The sequence below is a fragment of the Nyctereutes procyonoides genome, unplaced genomic scaffold (assembly GCF_905146905.1).
Source record: "Nyctereutes procyonoides isolate TBG_1078 unplaced genomic scaffold, NYPRO_anot_genome, whole genome shotgun sequence".
NCBI lineage: Eukaryota > Metazoa > Chordata > Mammalia > Carnivora > Canidae > Nyctereutes > Nyctereutes procyonoides.
In genome coordinates, this window is record NW_026575045.1 from 7907409 (window position 1) to 7930723 (window position 23315).

A 23315-nucleotide genomic window follows, 5' to 3' on the forward strand; every position below is an offset into this window, starting at 1 on the left:
ACATAAACAATATTTAAAAGCTATTATATAAAATGAACTTTTGGCATTAAGGAAATGGCAAGAATCTTGGGCTTAAAAAATGTATAAAAAATAAGTGGGATACTTACAGGCTAGATAGAGCCAATAGTTTTCCCTAAAATAACTAGGAAAACGTCATCAAATATCCTTTATCTCACATATTAATTTTATTTTAGAAAAATACATACTCTCTTAAATGATTAAAAAAAGACAAATAAAAAACATTTTATGATATAAATGCAATGCAACTCATTAGGAGATAATTATCTCAATTAGAATATAATTTTAAAACATTCTTTAAGGGAGATCTTATTTCTTCTAAGAAAAATATTTTTCATGATTTTTGCTTTTATTTCCCTTGCTCAGGAAGAAAACATATCTAGAACATATCTAGAAAAAAGTTGTTATGGCTTATGTCAAAAAAGTTAGTACCTGTGTTTTCTTCTAGGATTTTTATGGTTACAAGTCTCACATTTAGGTCTTTAATTAATTTTTAATTTATTTTTGTGGATGATGTAAGAAAGTAGTCTAGTTTCATTCTTCTGCATGTTGCTGTCCAGTTTTCCCAACACCATTTATTTTCCCCCCCATTGGATATTCTTTCTTGCTTTGTTGAGGGTTAATTGACCACATAATTGTAGGTTTATTTCCAGGTTTTCTATCTTGTTTCATCATTTTCTGTTCTGTGTCTATTTTTGTGCCAGTACTATACTGTTTGATTACTACACCATTGTAATATAACTTGAAGTCTGGAATTGTCCAGCTTCGTTTTCTTTTTCAGATTGCTTTGGCTATTCAGGGTCTTCTGTGGTTTTATACAAATTTTAGGATGTTTAGTCTAGTTCCATAAAAAATGCTGTTGGTTTTTGATAGGGATTATATTAAATTAAATGTATAGATTGCTTTGGATAGTATGGATATTTTAACAATATTTGTTCTTCTAAACCATGAGCACGGAATGTCTTTGGTTTAGACATTTGGTTATGTTTATCGTAGGTATCTTATTATTTTGGTGCAACTATAAATGAGATTGTTTTCTTAATTTCTCTTTCTGATGCTTCTTTGTGTATAAAAGTGAAACTAATGTAACAGTATATGTTTTCTAACTGGAATTAAAATAAAAACTTTAAAATTATATTTTTCATTATTTAACATTTTACTTCCCATAGAGGTATGTATATCTCAGTGGAGCTCACTGAAAGTCACTGAAGAATTTAAGAACATCCATGCCCTGAACCAAAGGCAGACACTCACCATTGAGCCACCCAGGCATCCTAGAATTGCCTATTTTATTTATTTAAAATTTTATTTATTTATTCATGACAGACACACACACACAGAATGAGAGAAAGGCAAAGACATAGGCAAAGGGAGAAGTAGGCTCGATGCAGGAACCCAAGTGGGATTCCAGCCCAGGTCCCAGAATCATTCCCTGAGCCAAAGGCAGATGCTCAACCTATGAGCCACCCAGGCATCCCAAATTTTTAGCTTGGAACTAGGAATTTTTTTAAAAATTTTATTTATTTATTCATGAGAGACACAGAGAGAGGCAGAGAAAGGCAGAGGCAGGAGAAGCAGGCTCCACACAGAGAGCCTGATCTGGGACTTGATCCCAGAACTCTGGGATCATGTCCTGAGCTGAAGGCAGATCTCAACAACTGAGCCACCCAGGCATCCCAAATTGCCTATTTTAAACATAGTTTTAACGAAAATATTTTATTATTTAAATTTCAAATCAAACTTACAAAAAACTGTAACAGGGAAAACAGATGAATAAATAAATACATAAAATTCAAAATTAAAGCATCTAGAAATAACCTGGTTCTATATTTTATTAACATCATTCTAAAATTTACTTTATGTATACATACAGATTTTTTTTTAAATATTTTATTGACTTATTCATGAGAGACACACAGAGAAAGAGCAGAGACACAGGCAGAGGGAGAAGCAGGCTCCACACAGGGACCCCGATGTGGGATTCAATCCCTGGACTCCAGGATCACGCCCAGAACCAAAGGCTGACACTCCACCGCTGAGCCACTCAGGTGTTCCGCATACAGATTTTATAATAGTATCAGTTATACTATAATTCTATCTAATAAATATATGATTTATTTTTGTTTAATTAAACAAAAAACTGAATCTGAAGAGGATTAGAATGGCAAATATTAATGCTAATTAATGTTTTAGCTATGTCAAGAGATCTAATTTTTAAAAGACCCTTTTAATATTAGCAAAACAGATTCATTGTTTTAATGGTTTTCTTAATAAAGTTTTAATTGCTTTTAAAGAATTTATTGAGTGTTGCTGTAAGAAATAACATGATTGCTACTGTTATATTTTCTCTTCTTCCATTTATTTTCCCATTAATTTCCCATACATAACAGTAGATCCATATGCAATTGAAAGAAATAATACAGAGAAATCCCATGGATCCTTTTCCCAGATTCCCTCCATGGTAGCATTTTGAAAACCCATAGATGATAATACTGACATAGATAAAGGCAAGACACATAACTTTTCTATCACCTGAATCTTCACAGGTTGTTGTGTGAACACAACTTTTCATTTCTCTGGATGAAAGACCAGGAATGCAATTGCTGGTTACATAGTGGTTTCATATGTGGTTTATTAAGACATTGACAAACTGTTTTCAGAGTAGCAGACCATTTTATATTTCCACCGGCAATATATGAGTGGAAGAGTTTCTCCATATCCTCACAAGCATTTGGTGTTGTCATATTTTACTTGAGGAATTCTAGTAGACACATAGTCATGCATAATTAAATATGTATTTGCCTAATGAATGATCATGTTGAATATTTTTTTATGTGCTCTTTGCCATCTATATATGCTCTGTAGTGAAAGGCTCTGTCATTTATTTTGGCGAATTTATAACTGGTTGTCTGTTTTTTTATTGTCAAGTTTTTGGAGTTCTTTCTTTAAATACCTTGATAGTAGTCTGGAGTCAGAGATATGGCTTGGAAATATTTTCTCTCAGGCCATAACTTGTCTTTTCACCTCTAAACAGCATCTTTATCAGTTAAATGTATTTAATTTTTGGGATCCCTGGGTGGCTCGGCGGTTTAGGGCCTGCCTTTGGCCCAGGGCTCCATCCTGGAGTCTCGGGATCGAGTCCCACGACCGGCTCCCTGCATGGAGCCCTCTTCTCCCTCTGCCTGTGTCTCTCATGAATAAATAAATAAATCTTTTTTAAAAGTATTTAATTTTAATTATCTCCAACTTACCATTTTTTCCTTATGTGGGTTACGATTTTGGTATCAATTTATATTTTTGTCTAGATATAGATCATGATTATTTTCCCCTATAGTTTTTTTCCAAAAGTTCTCTATTTTTACATTTTACATTTAAGTGTGATCTATTTTGAGTTAATTTTTGTATAAGGTTGAGATTTATTTTATTTTTCCTACAAATGTCCAATTTTTCCAACATATTGAAAAACCTATTCTTCCATTGAATTTCTTTATTACCTTCATGAAAAAATCAGTCAGACATATTTATTTCAATATATTTCAGAGTTCTCTCATGTTCCACTGATCTGCATCTACTATTGCACCAGTACCATATAGTTCTGCCTACTGCAACTGAATAATAAAAGTTGAAACTTGGAAGATTTATTTCTCTCATTTTATTTTTTTTCCAAAATTGCTTAAAAATGGAATTCCTTTAGTTTTCAATTAAAAATTTTGAATTATCGGGCAGCCTGGGTGGCTCAGCAGTTTGGTGTTGTCTTCAGCCCAGGGCGAGATCCTGGAGACTCCGTATCGAGTCCCATGTCCGGCTCCCTGCATGGGGCCTGCTTCTCCCTCTGCCTGTGACTCTGCCTCCGTCTCTCTCTGTGTCTCTCATAAATAATAATAAAATTCTTTCAAAACTTTTGTTTTGAATTATCTTCTGTATAACTACAAAAATGTTGGAATTTTCCTGGGTATGGTATTAAATCTGTGCATCAAATTGGGAGGAACTGGCATGTTTATTATGCTGAACTCCTGATCCAAAAACACGGCATGTTTCTCTATTTATTTTGATATTCTATTTATTTTATCAGCATTTTTTTATTGCCCAAATAATTCCATCTTTGGCCACTGGGGGCTCTTCTGGTTGATTCCTTGTCCCTTTGATTTAGCCCCTTGGGGTGTGTGTGTGTGTGTGTGTGTGTGTACAGGCTTGCACATGCATATGTGTATTTATAACTTCCTTACTTTTTTTTTTAAGTTTCCTTTTTTAAAAAAATAATCTCTACATCCACGGTGGGCCTCAAATTTATGACCCTGAGTTCAAGAGTTACATAGTCTTCTCACTGAGCCGGCCAGGAGCCCCTAATTTTCTTACTTTTAGACACTACCCCTGGCCATCTTGTACATGTCCTGATCCAGATCTACAGTCAGCCATCTGTCCAAGAATCCTTGGTTCCTTCAACTGGAGAATGGTATTAATAATCAATATCAAGTTACTAGGTATGCTCGTGGCTACTGGGTCTTGTTGCCTCTCTGCCTGTTCAGTTGACAGAGTAAGGAAATATGCATGTATATATTTACCCATGTATATACACATAAGCTAAAAATTTCTGTATTCGTTCATCTATATTTATATTAAAATAAACTAGACTCCCACCAATTTCTGCTTTCCTCGATTAAACTACAGGGATCATTTTAGCCTTCTGCTTTGCTTCCTTGGTAATCTTCCACACCAAATGAAAAACCTGGTTTCAGTCTTCCACCATCTGTTTATGTATTGTTCAACTCCAGTTAACAAACAATGGTTTCAAAATCGCCAACCCATACCCTTATAAGACACAACTTTATTACTGGTTCTTATTCATAGTTCTCTTTATCTTTAATCTTATGTTAACCCATCATTTCCAAAATTACTTAGGTCAACTGAATTTTCCCCTAGCCCCCCTCAGCAAGTTGTTTCATACATTTGTGATAGATCGATCTCTTTTGTCACAATCTGAATTCTATTCAGGGATCTCCTTACTTCTAGCCTGTATTTTACAGCAGAGCCTTCCGGCAAGCATCAGAGAGAGGTAAAAATCTGTTTGATATTGAAATTGCAGTGCTATAGTTAATTTATTACAGTTACTGGTGATATCAGAATGGAGGAACCTACAATTTCCTGTTGAAGTATAATACATGACTTTTATATAAAGACTTGGTAAAGCTTTACACTAAGGATAAGGGTATTATGGACAGTGAGGTCCTTCTCATAAAACATACAGTCTCTGAAATATCGGTATTAGCACTATTTTTCCTGTACAAACTTAATCTTGGGAAAACCGAAATTGAGCATCTCTTTGAGTTGACAACTCTTCCCATACAAATATTAACATGGTGCTGAGCTAATTGAGAAATATGAAGCATACAAAACAAATCTATTTCTACCATCTTTATTTTTATAAAATGAAATATCTAAACTTTTTTTTTTATTTTCTAGGAGCTCTTTGTTACATCTCTAAGATAGTTTTAGAGGTAAAAGAAATCATGAATTTGTTTCCTTTATTCTATTTTATTTATTTGATCCTGTTACTGACAAGGTAAAATCAAAAGAGTGGGATCTTGCTCCAAAAGCAAAGGCAACAAAAGTAAAGAAGGACTACATCAAACTCAGAAGTTTCTGCACAGCAAAGGATATTATCAACAAAATGAAAAGTCAACCTACTGAATGGGAAATTATATCTGCAAATAAGGTAGTATCTGATAAGCAGTTACCATCCATAATATATAAAGAATCAATACAGCGAAATAGCATAAAAACAAATGATCTGATTAGAAAATGGGCAGAGGAACTGAAAAGACAATTTCCCAAAGAAGACATAGAGATGACCAATAGGTACATGAAAAAATGCTGAACATCACTAATCATCAGGGAAACACTAATCAAACCACAATGAGATATCATCTCACATCTATTAGTATGGCTAGTATCAAAAAGACAAGAAATCGCAACTGTTGGCAAGGATGTATTGAAAAAGAATACCCTTGTGCACTGTCGAGCATGTAGATGGTACAACCACTATGGAAAACAGTATGGGCATTCCTCAAAAAATTAAAAATAGAATTTCCGTATTATCCAGGAGTTGTTCTGGGTATTTATCTAAAGAAAACAAAAACACTAATTTGAAAAGATATATACATTCTTATGTTCATTGCAGCATTATTTACAATAGCCAAAATATGGAAACGCCTAAGTGTCCATCAGTGGATGAATGGATAAAGAAGAAGTCAGGGATATTATATATATATATATATATTATACTACTATATATATATATAAATGGTATACTACTCAGCCATAAAAAGAATGAAACCTGGCCATTTGCAACAATATTAATAGAACATGAAGGAATTATGCTAAGTGAAATGTATCAGGTATAGACTAATATAGTATGATTTCACTTATATGTTGAATCTAAAAAAAATGTGACAAACTATGAGCAAAAACCAAGCTCAAAGATAGAAAACAGACTGGTGGTTGCCAAGGCAGGGCTGGAGGCAAATGGGAGAAAGGGGTGAAAAATTATAAACTTCAAGTTATAAGTAAACCATGAGGATGTAATGCACAGCATGATGACTACAGTTAATAACACTGTATTGCATATTTGAAAGTTGGTAAGAGAGCAGATCTTAAAAGTCTATCACAAGGAAAAAAAGAGAAACATTTAAGTAACTATATATTATGAAATAAAAAGGAATTGACAGGAGATTTGATTGATTGCTTAAAATATGCTCATGGAGGGAAGCCTGGGTGGCTCAATCGTTGAGTGTCTGCCTTTGGCTCAGGGTGTGTCCTGGGATCCGGGATCAAGTCCCACATGTGGGTCCTTGCAGGGAGCCTGTTTCTCCCTCTGCCTGTGTCTCTGCCTGTGTGTGTGTGTGTGTGTGTGTGTGTGTGTCTCAAGAATAAATAAATACAATCCTTAAAAAAATAAAATATGCTCATGGACACATGAGAAATAGTTACTTGCATATCAATTTAATCAAACTGACAATATTTTAAAGTGAAAAAAGGATTAACACAAGTGAGAAGCTTTTTTAAAATTATTTTATAATGTTTTAAAAATTATTGTTATATTTTGAAATAATCTAGCACTGCTATTCAGCCACCACAAAACAAAGAAATCATTCAGGTGAGATTTGTTATCTCTTTGATAGTCATATATTAGTTAGGATTTAGGGAATACTTTTCATGGGACTCCTGGGTGGCTCAGTGGTTTAGCATCTGCCTTCAGCCCGGGGGATGATCCTGAGTCCCAGGATTGATTCCCACATCGAGCTCACTGCTTGGAGCCTGCTTCTTTCTCTGCCTGTGTCTCTGCCTCTCTCTCTTGAGTCTCACAGGAATAAATAAAGAAAATCTTTTTTTTTTTAAAGGAATACTTTTCATTAGCCCATGTTGAGATTTCTAAGACCAATTTACTATTCTAATAAGAAAAAAGACAAATTCTATATAGATATCAACATAGTGCCTTCCAGTAAATATTTCATAAGTTTCTCTCTCCAATTTTACACAATTATCTTGTCAATAAGCCCCAAAGTAGGACGTGTTAAAAAAATTAAACCTATTTCTTAACTTTTTTACAGACTTACCCATTACAAATAAGAAAAATGAAATTACATTTACCCAAACCCTGTACAACTTGAAAAAATATTCAGGTTTTGTCCTTTGCTATGCTTTCTCATATTTTAGATAAATTGATAATATTTGGGCACAAACTTTCCCTCCTTTTCCTTGAAAAATAAACTCAGTTAACATATATAAATAGTTGTATTTTTATATCACCATTGCTTCTAGAATAGCCTCAATCACTATTACTTGTAAATTTTAATAAAGTAACTTTCAACTTCTATTTGAGGGACAAAAAGGTTTAAACTGCTTGTCGTATGTAGGATTTTAGCAGGCTAGAGAATATTACAATAGAAGTGAAACTTTCGTCAGTCACATCCATCCTTTTTATAACTTCTTAAAGTGTCAAAAAATGTCAGTTTAGCAACACGTCTCAGTTATAGCCTTCTATAGCATACAAAAATAAGAAGCAAACATGTATGGACTTTTGTCTGCATTTATTTTTGTAAATAGTGTTATTTAACATAGTCATACTTGTTCATTTCACCTTGACTGTGCCTGTTTTAGCATCACTACTCATATTTAAGTAATTGCAAAAGAGACCCTATCTTCTGCAAAGCAATACATATTTACTATCTGGCCCTTTATGGAAAAAGTTTGCCAACTCTTCATTTAGGCATCGGAGGATTTTAAATGTGTTGATTCAATTATCCTAAGGTTTTTACACTATTACCTATGAATCTTAGAAATTATTTTCAAGAAATGCGCGGTCAGTTCTCTTCCAACACTTGTTCTAAAAACATGGACTTGTTCCAACGCATTTGATATATTAGGGGACAATTTGAGCATACCGCAAATTTTGCTTTTGTTTCTGCACAATTTATTCTCCAGAAACACTACTTGAAAACAGAAAAAAAAAAAAAAAAAAGCTGTACCCAGCTGAGCTGACCTGCATAGGAATACACGGAATACATATACACATGCCTCAAACATCTTCCAACTATTTCTGTTTACTGTGGTGTTGTGAGCCACACTTCCCCAGCTGGTGTTACAACTTCCCATCAGATTTCACATAATCCTCCTTCTACCAATTCATGCTAATCACAAACTGCAATCCCTTTCACACCCACTTCCCCAAGCAAACTTCTGGTCCTTTTCAAGGAAAAAGTGCCAAAATAATTGTAATATTTATGTATCTGTTAATCATTCCATATGTGAAAAACAGTACATTATTTTAATAGGTTTTTACTCTGTGTATGTGTGACTGTGTGCCTGTTACTAACAAAGTTTTTGAGTATTGTAGTCTTAACTTCATCTTTTCTCATATGCCTTGTGGTTTTTATTGTGTGATTTTTGCACAACAGAGTAATTTTAGAAATACATATTTTCCAGTATAGTAAACTGGCTGTTCTATACGTATACTCTGTTTCTTTATCTATGCATCCATCCACCATCTATCTGATTTCTCACAGAGAATTCAAAGTTTTGTTGTAGTAGTTTTAAGATTTTATTTATTTATTCATGAGAGACACACACACAGAGAGAGAGAGAGAGAGGCAGAGACACAGGCAGAGGGAGAAGTAAGCTCCATGCAGGGAGCCCGACGTGGGACTCGATCTGGAGTCTCAGGATCACGCCCTGGACTGAAGGCGGCACTAAACTGCTGAGCCACCCGGGCTGCCCGAGAATTCAAAGTTTAACAAGTACTTTAATCAAAGAATGTATCATACAATGGATTCGCATAATGTTCAAATTAATGACTCTTCGGAGATCCCTGGGTGGCTCAGCGGTTTGGCGCCTGCCTTGGGCCTGGGGCGTGATCCTGGAGTCCTGGGATCAAGTCCTGCATTGGGCTCCCTGCATGGAGCCTGCTTCTCCCTCTGCCTCTCTCTTTCTCTCATGAATAAATAAATAAAATATTTTTTAAAAAATGACTCTTCAGTACAGCTATTTTTTTTCAATAATGTTCATGATTATTATATTAAAGGCACATTTCAAAGTAAATACATATATTTTTAGATTTGTTTATTGGAGCACCTGGTGGCTCAGTTGATTAAGTATCCGCCTCTGGCACAGATCATGATCCCAGAATCCTGGGATCAAGCCCCACATCTGCTTCTCCCTTTCCTCCCTACTCATGCTTTCTCTCACAAGAGAGAGAGAGAGAGAGAGAGAGAGAATGCAAGTGATTGAGGGTGGGTAGAGGGATAGGGAGTGAGCAAATCTTAAGTAGACTCCATGCTGAGTGTGGAGCCCAACATGGGGCTTGATCTCATGACCTGGAAATTATGACTTGAGCAGAAACCAAGAGTCTGATGCTTAACCAACTTAGCTACCCAGGTGCTCCTGAAGGTAAATATTTTTAAAATTTCCTATTAGACTAAAACTTTTAGAATTTATGGATTTTTTTAAGGAAATTCTCAATGTTGGATATTCCAAATTTTTTGAAGCACCAGTTTGGAACAAATATGTCTCCAATTTCTTCAAGTAGCAATGTTTTAATCAACATGTTTTTAAGCATGGTCATCTGTCTAGTTGTACCATTGTGAAGATATAAAATCAGCTTTCCTATGAATTATATCATGGAAGCCTACTGTAGGTAATCTTCAGTATCCTGAGAAGAGTGTCTAAAAAAGTCTGAACACTGAGATTTTGCAGACTTGTCAAATTCAAAGGAAAAAAGTACAGAATATTTTTGTTAAAATATTTTTAACGTGAGCTAACTTTGTATTAAATTAATTAATGAAACATGTTTCCCTTAGTGCACAGCATGTTTAAACTGATTAGTTGTCTCTTTTTTATTCTGATTACAAATCAAAAAAGAAAAAAAAAAAGCCAGGCTTCTTATCAGCATTCATTTTATTTTGTGTTCAGTGAATGCTTTTAAAGAATTAAAAGCCATAAATACATCTACATCCTCAATCAACTTAGTACTTTATATAGATAAATTATTATTAGAACTAGAGGTGTTAGCTGACCTGACAAGCATTATAGTAGGTGGAGTTAATTTTCTGATTCTGTGGAAAGAAACTTTTAAGTTTGGTAATTTTTCAACTGATTGAAGAATATGGAAACAAACTTCAGATTAAATGTATAGTGTTGCTTAGTGAAAGCAGAATTCTTACTAACTACTCTTCAGAGGTGACTGATTTTGCGTATATGTGTGTATATGTACACTTAGTTAAAAAGAAAAAAAATTGGGCTTCAATCAATTTTGATGTGTATTTCCTGGAGTTCCAAAAACCACAGGTTCTAATAGACAGTGTAAAAAATAAGAAGGTGTCTTTATTCAACATACAACCCATAATTTAAAACAATGAATAGACAATTGTGTCAAATATCAGATTTTAAAAATGTACTTTGTTGAGCCCTGGGGTGGCTCAGTGGTTGAGCATTTGCCTTTAGCTCAGGTCATGATCCCTGGGTCCTGGAATGCAGTCCTGCTTCTCCCTCTGCCTATGTCTCTGCCTCTCTCTCTGTCTCCATGAATAAATAAATAAATAAAATATTAATTTTTTTTGCTATGTCTAAAACCATATAGTGTTTCCTTTGAGTATTCTAGGTTCATGAAAAACACAAGTGGTTCTGAGTTTTTAATCAAGTAGCTTTTAATCAAGTTACTTGTATAATGGAGTCAATGAAAGCTCAGAATTTATTAGAATGTAGTGATTTTATTTTGCTTTCCCTCAAAAAAATTATGCTTTTGATTGTTGCAGGGATTAAATTATTAAGTCTAATATTTATTATAACAAATATAATATTTTGAAAAGTAAACACTATTCTTTTAGGTTTAACTTCTCAACAAACTTAATAATATCAAATTAAAAATAAAATAAAGTGATGTTTGCCTGTTTCATATGCTTCATATTCCAGATTTTCTTTCAACTACACTTTTAACATTTTGTTCGTTTGTTTGGGGTTTTGTTGGTAAAGGCTAAAATTAAGAAAAATCTTAAAATCGTTAAATGTATGTGTGCTTACTCTCTCTAGTAAGTACTGTAAAAAAAATAAAACCTCTGTTCGAGTATTGTGATATGCAAGGTATTTTGCATTGTTTACCCTCATAAATGTTAATACAAACAAACAGGAAAGGATATTTGGCTAAACGGTATGGATAGTTATCACATTCCATTTTCAGAATAGAAACTTTTAAACTGAGAGTCAAGCTCATATTTAGTGTTCTTAGACAACTAATTTGTAAATGGCAAAATTTATAAAAGGAAATCAAATTTTTGAATAAGAGATACATGTGAATTAATATAATTTGTTTCATGCAACAGATGGATAATATGTGAAACTAGAAAACAAATCTAATTTACTCAATGATAAAAGGATAATTCAGAAAACAATCTGCCAAAAAACCAGGAATAAATCCAAAGAAATAAAATATAATCTATCAGCTGATGAACATTAATTACAAGAACTGACCCTAGGAAAACCACCATCAGAACTTTCTTGACTTCTGAGGGGTCTGTTGACATATATGTCACCCCTAAACATTTTTTAAGTGTTCCTGAGTGCCTGGCACAGAGACAAAGAACCTAAGTAGAAAAGCAGTGTCCTCAGAAAACTGGAGTAAAAATGCCCTTTTTTCTTTTTCTAATTGTAAAGAAATCATTTTCACTTTAAACTTATTTATAGAGATATCTACAATTTAAAAAATCTATGACTATTATCCAGAAAATGATCTTGAGTAAAAGATTTATCAAGTCCATATTTCTTCTGTTTAAACTAATAAACCATTAATTTGTCCTACCAGCTAGACATTAGAAGGAAATAAACATGTTTACATAACTCTGTTCATTTTCAACTTGGGAAAAATTAGAAAAAAAATTTTGACCATTTTATCAACCAGTAATCATAGAAATCTTATCTGGTTGTAAGAAGGAAAACAAAATTGAAGAACAGGGATTTGAGTAGAGATTAAATGTGTGTGTGTGTATGTGTATGTGTGTGCATGTGCATGTATTTACCAACATAATGCCATGCTGCTTTAATCATCTCTTCTAAAATTTTACATATTTCAAAATGACTCTGATATCTAAATAAAGTAAAATACATTTCATTACTGAGAAGCCTACCAGGGTCTAAATATCTAAAAATTATCTTTTTTTTCATGATTCTGTTTTTATACGTGAATTGGCTGCCACTAAATCCACTCACACATTTATACTAGGGCTTCAGCATCTCTGATTGCCCTTTTCCCCATGTCTCTGCCTTGGCCATTTCTACTAAATCATGTTCCTGCCAACCTTTGTCTACAATGAATGCCCTATTATTTAGTAATTGAATGTTTATGATGAGTTGTAATCCCATACTGCAACAAAGTGAAGTAGCTCTTGTTTTGATGAAGGCCCAGTCTCCATGCCAGAGACCCCAGAGACAAATAACAGCAGCCTTGATTCACAACTCTTTACCACTTTGGGCCCCTTTTACATTCTTTTTGAGTTTCTGATCTAATTATATATCCCATGGACTGTTTGTAGTTGGTATACCATCTTCCTCTTTTGCCTGTCTCTGGCATCTTTCTTTCTTTTTTTCTTTTTCTTTTCTTTCTTTTTTTTTTTTAATGTTCATCCTATTTGGCTCACACTTTAATCCTCCATCGGATTCTTTCTTGTCATTGACAAGTCAGTGCTGATCAAGATGGAACCAGGAGAGGTGAAACCCTGAGAATCCCAAAGTGTCACTTTTCAAAGAGATGGTTCTAGCTTGACAAAGGTTTGGCTATGTTTCTCAAGCTTTAGATTGGTTTTAACAAGTCTCCTTTTCCTATATTGGGACCATAAGTGGGGAAATTTTCTCCTCTCTATTCACTTATGGATCTGGCCTTGACAGGTCTTTCCTGACAACTCCAGGAAAGATTTGTGTATCTAATAGAAATCACTGAGATGCATTCTGTAATAACTGATGGAATCTTAGACATTATTTATGCAATAATTCATAGTATTTATAAAATCTTGGATCTTTCGTCCACTGGCCTCCTGGTTTATCCTTCCCAAATTCTTTTTTTTTAAGATTTTATTTATTTATCTATTCATGAGAGACACAGAGAGAAAGAGGCAGGCAGAGACATAGGCAGTGGGAGAAGCAGGCTCCATGCAGGGAGCAGATGCTGGAACCGTGGGATCACACAGTGAGCCAAAGGCAGATGCTCAACCGCTGAGCTACTCAGGCATCTCTATCCTTTCCAAATTCATGAAAGAGTGATTATCTATCTTCTTCCTTCTTTCTTTCCATTCTATTTTTTTAAAGATTATTATTATTATATTTTTTTATTTATTCAGAGAGAAAGAGAGAGAGAGAGAGAGAGAGAGAGAGAGGCAGAGACACAGGCAGAGAGAGAAGCAGGCTCCATGCAGAGAGCCCAACATGGGACTCGATCCCGGGACCCCAGGATTATACCCTGGGCTGAGGGCAGCGCTAAACTACTGAGCCGCACGGGCTTCCCATCTCCTATTTTTATATATCTATATCTGTATTAGTCTGTTACGTGAAATCTATTTTGATTTTCTTATCAATTTTATGTGACTTTTAGATCTCAAATCCCTGTAGAAGCCCACCAACTGAATTAGTACTTTCTTTGAATACAATTCCAAAAAATATTTTGGCTTTTTAGCATTTAGGTACAGACTTTTAGTATTTTAATTTTTAGTAGGGAATTATTCTTGCTCATAGTATGTGTCCTGGGATAGATACTGAGCTGTGGTTAGCTTTGTCTAGGCAAATGATCTTGGTGATATATATGCTTATATGATGTGGGTTAATTATTTCTCATTCTAATTATACTATTTATTTTATTTATTTTTATTTTTTAAAAAAAGATTTTATTTATTTATTCATGAGAGACATAGAGAGAGAGAGAAACAGAGAGAGAGAGAGGCAGAGACACAGGCAGAGGGAGAAACAGGCTCCGAGCGGGGAGCCTGATGTGGGACTCCATTCCTGGACCCAGGATCATGCCCATAGCCGAAGGTAGATGCCCAACCGCTGAACCACCCAGGCATTCCTGATTTTACAATTTAAAGAATATAAATCATCAAGATCTAAAACAGAGTGAATTGTATCTTCACAATTTCCCAGCCAATTATTAAAATCCAAAACATTATTACCATGAAAAATATCTCATAATATTCAAAATACAGTTTATTTAAACATAGCAGAAATTCAAGGAGAAAATGGATTGCAGTCAACAATATTTTCAAACTGAGCATTATTGGTCATTACAGACTCAAATGAGGTTCATAATATGTGATTGAGTAGTGAAAAGCTCTTTATCCCATTATCAATCCCTTGAGGCAAATGAAAATGATTGGAAAAGGAACCCTAACGCACTATAAATAATATGTGTATATGTGTTCAGGAGTAAGGAGCGATCTAATGTGATTTTGTGGTGGTATATATTAGGGGTTTGCATGGCATATAAAGAGAGTTTAAATTCTGTGGTGTTCACAGATTGTGAACCTTCATAAAATCAGTGGTGCGGGCAGTAGGCACCACAAATGTTTCAAGGGAATTGGTGTACTTATCATAAAGCAGTCACAGATGATAATCTGAAAACTCTAATTACAGGCTTATCGCAGTGTGAAATCTTTCATATTGAAAATAATGCCACAGTATACATTTAGTTGGTATGCGTAAATATCAATGAAAATATCAATAGATGGAACCTGTCCTCTTAATATTCCATATTCATTAGACACTCCAAACCACAGTTCACCTTTTTCTGTAAATGATAACTATTTTTTGTTGTTGGCATGAGGAGCTATAGAAAAATACCTTATTTTAATTATAAACACTCACACATTTCTTTGCTGCAGAAGTAGGTCACACTAGCACCTCAGTGTGGTTAAAAAAATTTTTTTATCCTATGGCTTTTTTTTTTTTTCTAACATGTGTTGGAACTCCTTGGCTACCGTATGGGAGCCTGACATAAGCTGCATTCAAAAAAGCTGCACCTGTATGCCTCTCCCGGCCGACGTTGCATGTTGCATGTGTTCATTTTCCAGAGATACAAATGGTATGGAGCGAAGGGAGCATCACCTTTGGGTATTCATTATTCTGGCGATCACCTGGGGGTGGCCAATTTGAAACCACCTTGGAGGTAAGAAATCAACTAGGTTTGCAGAAGAGGGTGACGGCTGCAGGGCTTCACTTTTGCTGGATGTCATTTAACATGGATGAACTGTAAGTGCCTAAAACGGGGGTGCTTATCATGGAGAAGCACTGGGTTTATATGGCCACACAGAAAGCTCAGTGCAATATTGTTCAGCATAAAAAAGGAGGAAGGGCAGCAAGCAATGCAGAAAGTGACAAACCATTAAGCTAATCCTATAAAGATCTGGCCTGTCAGGCAGCACATTTCCTGAATACTTAGAAAGCATGAGAGAGGCTTATTAATGGTTCATCACAGTTTTTACATTGCTTACATGGCTAATATGCAAACACTGCCCTTTCTTAGTTGGGATTTTCAGCACATCAGGACGTCACTTCCATGGCTACTGTATTTTTTTTTCCTCCTGGGTAATTGAAGCATTACCATAGAAGACAATGATTGATGATGTCTTTAAAGGTCTAAAAAAGCACAGGCTATTTTTGAAACTGTGCCATGTCTATATAAGGAGAGAAGAAGGAACAGTCTGAATTCTACAGTCTGCTAGAGCAACAGCAACAAAGCGCTGAGGCATATGCAGAGCACAGGGCTACTTTCGTTTTTTTGTTCCCACTCTGCACCCTTTCCTTCCCCTTTTTGAGTTACTGCCTGCTGCCCATTAGTGCAGGGATGGTCTGGAGTTTGTCACATGCTCAGAGTAATTAGGCCACCGGTGCCAGGAAAGTGTGACTCCACACCTCATCCTTAGGAGCTGCAAAGCTCTTCTCACCTTTGAAGGCTGCTGGAGTGAGTTGAAAACAAGAAATAGTGGTGGTGCTGGTGGGATTACCATAGTTTTGCATTTAGCACAACAGCTTTCTTTGAGGTATTTACAGCACTTTGAAACTACCACCTTATGTCCACGCATCCCTTCCCCTACTTTTTATTTGTCGTTTTCTTCTCTTCAGCTCTTCTGCCAACCTTTATGGGTGTTGATTCAATCCAGTAAACATTTAGGAGGAATCTGCAACACCTTCCTAGGTACTGAGAATATGAAACTCTTTATGTATGCTTTTATTTAATTCCTGGAAACAGGATTGTAAGATAGGCACACATGGTAACAAATGTCATTTTAAAATCACTGTGTTTTATTTTATTTTTTTCTTTTTTCATCCTTGTACCAATAATGGGTAAAGACACAGAGAGAGGACTTATTTTTGAGGGTTTGGAGAGTGAAAGTTGGGAACTAAACATTGGTTTAGGTTAATTCATCTCTATGCCCTCAAAATTACCTTAAAAGATAGAAAAGCTAGGGCCTCGTTCACTAAACCATTTGAGCTGCTCTCCAGTGTTTGATTTAATACATATTTAGTACTTGTCAAATATATAAGTAAAGTCATAAAACCTAAGGAAAACAATAGGAAGCACACTATTTAAACTGGTTTTTGTTTCTGTTTTTGTTTCCCTCAGAGCAATTCTGGCCATGTCAGTTCGGGCAAGTTACCCAAATTTTCTGGGAATCCAGTCCCTCATTTATACAATGAAAATAATAATACCTGGCTTAAAAAATGTTCAGACTATTAAAAGAGAAAATATAGAGCACAGCGTATGACACACGGTAATGAATTCATATTCCCTTTGAAATTGGGCAGAAACTGTTTTCACTCAGCATTATTTGTGGAAAGATTCTTTTATAATAAATACAGAACTGTATTTTTCCTCCTCTTTTTGACTATGAAACTTCTTACAACCAGGAATGATATATTTTATTTGGGGAGTATTTTTTTAAAAGATTTTATTTATTCATGACAGACAGAGAGAGAGAGAGAGGGGCAGAGACACAGGCAGAGGGAGAAGCAGGCTCCATGCAGAGAGCATGACGTGGGACTCGATTCCAGATCTCCAGGGTCTGGCCCTGGGCTGAAGGTGGCACTAAACCACTGAGCCACCTGGGCTGCCCTATTTAGGGAGTATTTTTCGTTGGTTGACTATTCCATATTCTTCATGCATCATAGAACAAGGAAGTGCCTAATAATATTATAAGTGAAAATTAGGATGCAGATGAAGCAGTTGAAGTGATTTGTTTTGCAGAGAAATTGAGGTAAACAGGATTAGTTGCCTAAAGTCACATTAAAAGATAATGGAAGAGAAGAAAAATAGTAGAATAACAGAAAAAAATTAGAGGACCAGAATAGAGGCTTCAGAACCTCTTCAGCTAGTCAGTATTACTTTTGAGGCTTGACCAATACTTTCACAAAAAAAGGGGGGGAAAGGAGTAGTGTTTGGGTGGCCCAGTTGGTTGAGTGTCCAACTTTTGATTTCAGTTCAGGTCATGATCTCCCAGTCTTGAGATGAAGCACCATGTTGGGCTCTGTGCTTAGCGTGGATTCTGCTTGAGATTCTTTCCCTCTGCCCCTTCCTCTACTCCCTCTCTATCTCTCTCATAAATAAATAAATCTGTAAAAAGAAAAAAGGAAGGAAAATTACTCTTCTCTGAATCATAAAATCCTGTAGCATAGCTTCACCACAAATTAAATCAGCTTACAATGTAATGTATCTAAAAATACCACTTTGTGTTTCCAGTTTTCTTCCTCAACATTGTCTTGTGCTAATGCTCCTTTTCATATTTTTCTTCTTTTCATATTGTTAGCTAGGCCTTCTCCAGCTATGTGCTTATGACTCATTTCAAAAAACGGGTGTATGAGTTCATTTGGAATCCAATACCAGAAGTTAGCCCAAATATTCTCTGACCTTCAGGAAATCAAAGCTAACTAAAAAGAAAAGAAAAAAAGAAAAGTTCTCTTCAGACTCAAACCTAATTCAAATACATATTTAAGTGATTATTATACATTTTTAAGTCTCTGACAGTAGTGACTATGAGAATATTGCCAGCATATTCACATTAATCTCTCAATATGTTTATTTTCTCATCTGGGCTCTAAACCTAAAATTAATTTTTTATGTAATTTTAACCAAGTTGATATCATGCATTCTTTCCATTAATAATTTTATTCAACTGTCAGTATACCATGCTTTACATGGCAATGGAAAGTTAATTTGATTCACTTGTGATATGCTTTTAGGCTCTGAAGTTCTAACATAATGAGGTAGTGTCTCCTCTGCTTCAATGTACTACACTGCAGGGTGATCCTGTGGATACCTCAGCGCTCTTGTTAAAAATGCTTTATCTGTATGCCCCATCCCCAGCATGTGCACATACCAGATGTATCATTAAAACTTCAGAAAAAAATGTTCATGGCACAGGGAAAGAGTCTCCAGGATGCCTTGGGAAGAAGAGCAACATGTATAACAACTGCTGTGTACACTTCAAGCATCAAGATATTTTGGCCATTTGGTGATAGGGGTTGGAGATAGGAAACTTCTTTACAAGTCATTTGAGAGGTTTTTCAATTTCTAGCAATCACATTTTTACAGTGATAGGAATTGGATGACTGTTAGAATCCATCACAAACAGAATAAAAATTAAGCCCAGTAGCTGAAAGAATTTTTGTTTTAATTGATAGAAAGGATTAATGAATAACTAGCTGACTACAAGCTCTCCGGAAATCTGGTTATATCCAAAATAAAATCTTTCTTAGGGCCTGACTTGCATTCCTCCAAATTTCATATGTTGCAGCCCCAAACTTCGGTAGCTCAGCATGTAACTATATTTAGTGTTGGGTCTTTAAACAAGTAAGTAAGTTAAAATGAAGCTGTAGGTGCACCTGGGTGGTTCAGTTGGTTAAGCATCTGCCTTCGGCTCAGATCATGATCCTGAGGTCCTGGGACAGAACCTGTATTGGGCTCCCTGCTTGGCTGAGAGCCTGCTTCTCCCTCTCCTGTTCCCCCTGCTTGTGGTCTTGCTCTCTCTCTCTCTCTTTCTCTCTCTCTGTCAAATTAATAAAATCGGGACACCTAGGTGGCTCAGCGGTTGAGCATCTGCCTTTGGCTCAGGGCCAGGTACTGGGGTCCCAGGATCAAGTCCCACATCAGGCTTGATACATGAAGCCTACTTCTCCCTCTGCCTATGTCTCTCTGTCTCTCTGTCTCTCTGTCTCTCTGTCTCTCTCTCTCTCTCACTCTCTCTCTCTGTGTGTGTGTGTTTCTTATGAATAAATAAATAAAAATCTTAAAGATAAATAAGGAAATAAAAAATAAAATCTTTAAAAATAATAATAAAATGAAGCTGCAAGAGTGGGCTCTAATCCAATTCAACTAGTGTCTATAAAAGAGGAATAGAAAACAAAGAGAGACCCCAAGGGTAGGTTGCACAGAGAGATGACTCTAAGGAGATAGCTAGAGGGTGGGTGGCCATCTGCAAGCCAAGGAGGGAGGCCTCAGAAGAAACCAAACCTGCAGACACCTTGACCTTGCACATCTACATTTCAGAACTATCAGAAAGAAATTTTTGTTGTTTAAAGAAGCCTCTCTATTATGGCAGTTTACCAAGCTAATATAATCAGAAACATGGAATTCTTTTATCTTTTTAAGATTTATTTATTTATTCATGAGAGACACAAAGAGAGAGAGAGAGAGACAGAAACATAGGCATAGGGCAAAGCAGGCTCCCTGCAGGGCCCCCCATGTGGGACTTGATCCCGGATCCCAGGATCACGCCCTGAGCCAAGGGCAGACACTCAACCCCTGAGCCACCCAGGCATCCCAGAAACATGGAATTTTTTATTAACATCTACATGAGTTGTTCAAATTATTTACCATATTCCTTAAACTGTAGCATAGCCCATACAACAATATTGATAAATCTAAAAGCCATTCCTCAACCTTGGTTTCTGTTTCATTTTGCATTACTTTTGACCCGTGGATTTTTTTTTTTTTTTGAACTATTTTCAACCACTGCTATGCAACACTGAATGGCTTTTCAAATTAGTTTTTACTGCAGACTTGATGACTTTTTTTTAATGAATTCAATCTAAAATTACAAGGCAAAAACAGTTCTTATATGCAAAACTTACATTGCTGTAAAGTCATTTTGACAACCCAAGTTTTTTGTTTTGTTTTGTTTGTTTTTATTGAAGTATAATTAACATACAGTGCTATATTAGTTTCAAGAGTACAATATAAAGATTTAACAATTCTGTACATTACTCAGTGCTCACCATGATAAGTGTAGTCACCATCTGTCACCAAACCATCGTATTGACTATATTCCCTATGCCATACTTTCCATCTATGTTTCTAATTTTGTTACTAGTTTGCACCTCTTAATCCCCTTTATCTATTTCACCCATCCCCCATTCCCTTTCTCCTGGCAACCACCAGCTTGGTCTCTGTCTTTAGGAGTCTGAGGTTTTTTTGTCTCTTTCTTTCTTTGTTCATTTGTTTTATTTCTTAAATTCCACAAATTAGTGAAATCATAATGTATTTGCTTTTCTCTGTCTGACTTATTTCATTTAGCCTAATACCCACCAGGTCTATCCATGCTGTTGCAAATGACACGTTATCACTCATTTTTATGGGTGAGTAATATTCCATTGTATTTCTATTCCCTTCACTTCAAGATATGATGTTCTGTATTTTCCAACTTTCACACTGACTTTTTTCTCCCTTTCTTCATTGCAGGTTTGTATTTCTAGGATGTTGTGTTTAACTTTTTTTTTTAATTTATTTATGATAGTCACACACACTGAGAGAGAGGCAGAGACATAGGCAGAGGGAGAAGCAGGCTCCATGCACCGGGAGCCCGACGTGGGACTTGATCCCGGGTCTCCAGGACCGCGCCCTGGGCCAAAGGCAGGCGCCAAACCGCTGCGCCACCCAGGGATCCCGGATGTTGTGTTTATATTCTTTATCTCTCTCTACATTCTCTATCAAGGAAATTTCATATACTCCCACATGCAAAACCTCCAATATTCTATGAATATCAGTGCATTGCCTTACTTCTCTTGTGGTAAAATTAGTTTTTTTTCTTTGCTTTTTAGTAAGAGATATCTTGACAGGATTTATTAGAGTGAAGATGATATTCAAGGAAGGCACTGTTGGTGCTGCTGTCATTAGCTTTGTGGCCAGGAAGGACTCTTCATCCACTGTAAGTGTTTGTTTTAATAAAGACAAGTTGTTAACTCCTCCATAAAAGAAGGGTCCAATGGAATCAACATGCTATGTGGGGAGGGGTGGTTGCTCCTGAAGTAGGGTGTTGTATTAGAAACTCAGGTTTGGTTCAGCTCTGACCAAGCAGTGGCTATATTCTGATTGGTCTTAGAGATGAGAGGTTTATAACATTGGGTCAAATATAATTTTTATGTACCATGGCCATTCTGTTATGTAATCCCATTATAAGCCCTAATGTGATTTTCTATCAAAACCCTGGCAACATTGCTATGATCCTCTCATTGAGACATCAGCAGGCTCCATACAACATTCAGGCACTTCCAGTAACATTGAATCTGCTGAGGTTTAAGAGCAAGGAGTAGAGTCATTCATATTACCATGTAGGTTAGCCAGACAACCATCATGTTCTTTGGATTTCACTAAACTTCAGAAGCATATGGACTAGTTCATCACGAAGTAGGTCTCCTACCTAGTGGAAAAAGTTAACTGGTATAGTAACAAAGAATATTCTATTATGACTCAGACACTGCACCCTAGAAATATCAGATACAAGACAGTACTTCCTGTGTGATTCTATGTACATCAAGCTCAGAATCTGACAAAATAAATGGTTATTGAAGTCAGGATAGTCTTTGTCTTTTGAGAAGATGGGTTATAGTGAATTAGAAGATACACAACATAACATGCAGATGACTAAGTAAAAATATAAAGTGTATTAGTTGGTGAAGAAAAAAGAAAAAATATACAACAATAAGGGAAGATGTGGGTATCAGAGATAGACTACTTAATTTAGATAGGAGCATGGTGAGTCTTTGCTGGGAATGAAACAAATGAGGTCAGAGCATACCATGGTGTGATCTAGAGCAGGATCATTTCTGGAAGAGTAAACAGTGCTTTTACCTGTGACATTTGCTGTGTAATGGTCTATTATCACATCAGATTAAAAAAAGTAAAACAACAACAAAAAACTAGAATTGTCCACTGAATTAAGAAAATCATTTGGCATAATATGATTCCATTTATTATGTTAGGGAGATTTTAAATCCATTTAAATAACAGCTTATTACTAGATTTAAAATTACATTGTGCTCTATTTCATCAGTGATAGTATATTGACATGTTAAAAAGCAAAGTTTTAGAATACCACTCTATCAGCAGAATTCTGAGGAAGTTATTCAAGAATGGCCTGCTGAGATATTTTCCCACAGCAATAGCTCCGTTGCTATGTTCATGAAGAGACCCATTTAAAATTCTTTAAAAATATGCTAAATGTGCTACTTCTTTTTATGTGCCAAAAGGTCATTGATGTACATAATTAATTGATAGATGATTATCCAAATATACAACTAGATTGATATTTTATCATAGTCACATTTATTTTGTAGAATCCATTACAGTTTTGAAAATGATCTTAGGGATCCCTGGGTGGCGCAGCGGTTTGGCGCCTGCCTTTGGCCCAGGGCGCGATCCTGGAGATCCGGGATCGAATCCCGCGTCGGGCTCCCGCTGCATGGAGCCTGCTTCTCCCTCTGCCTGTGTCTCTGCC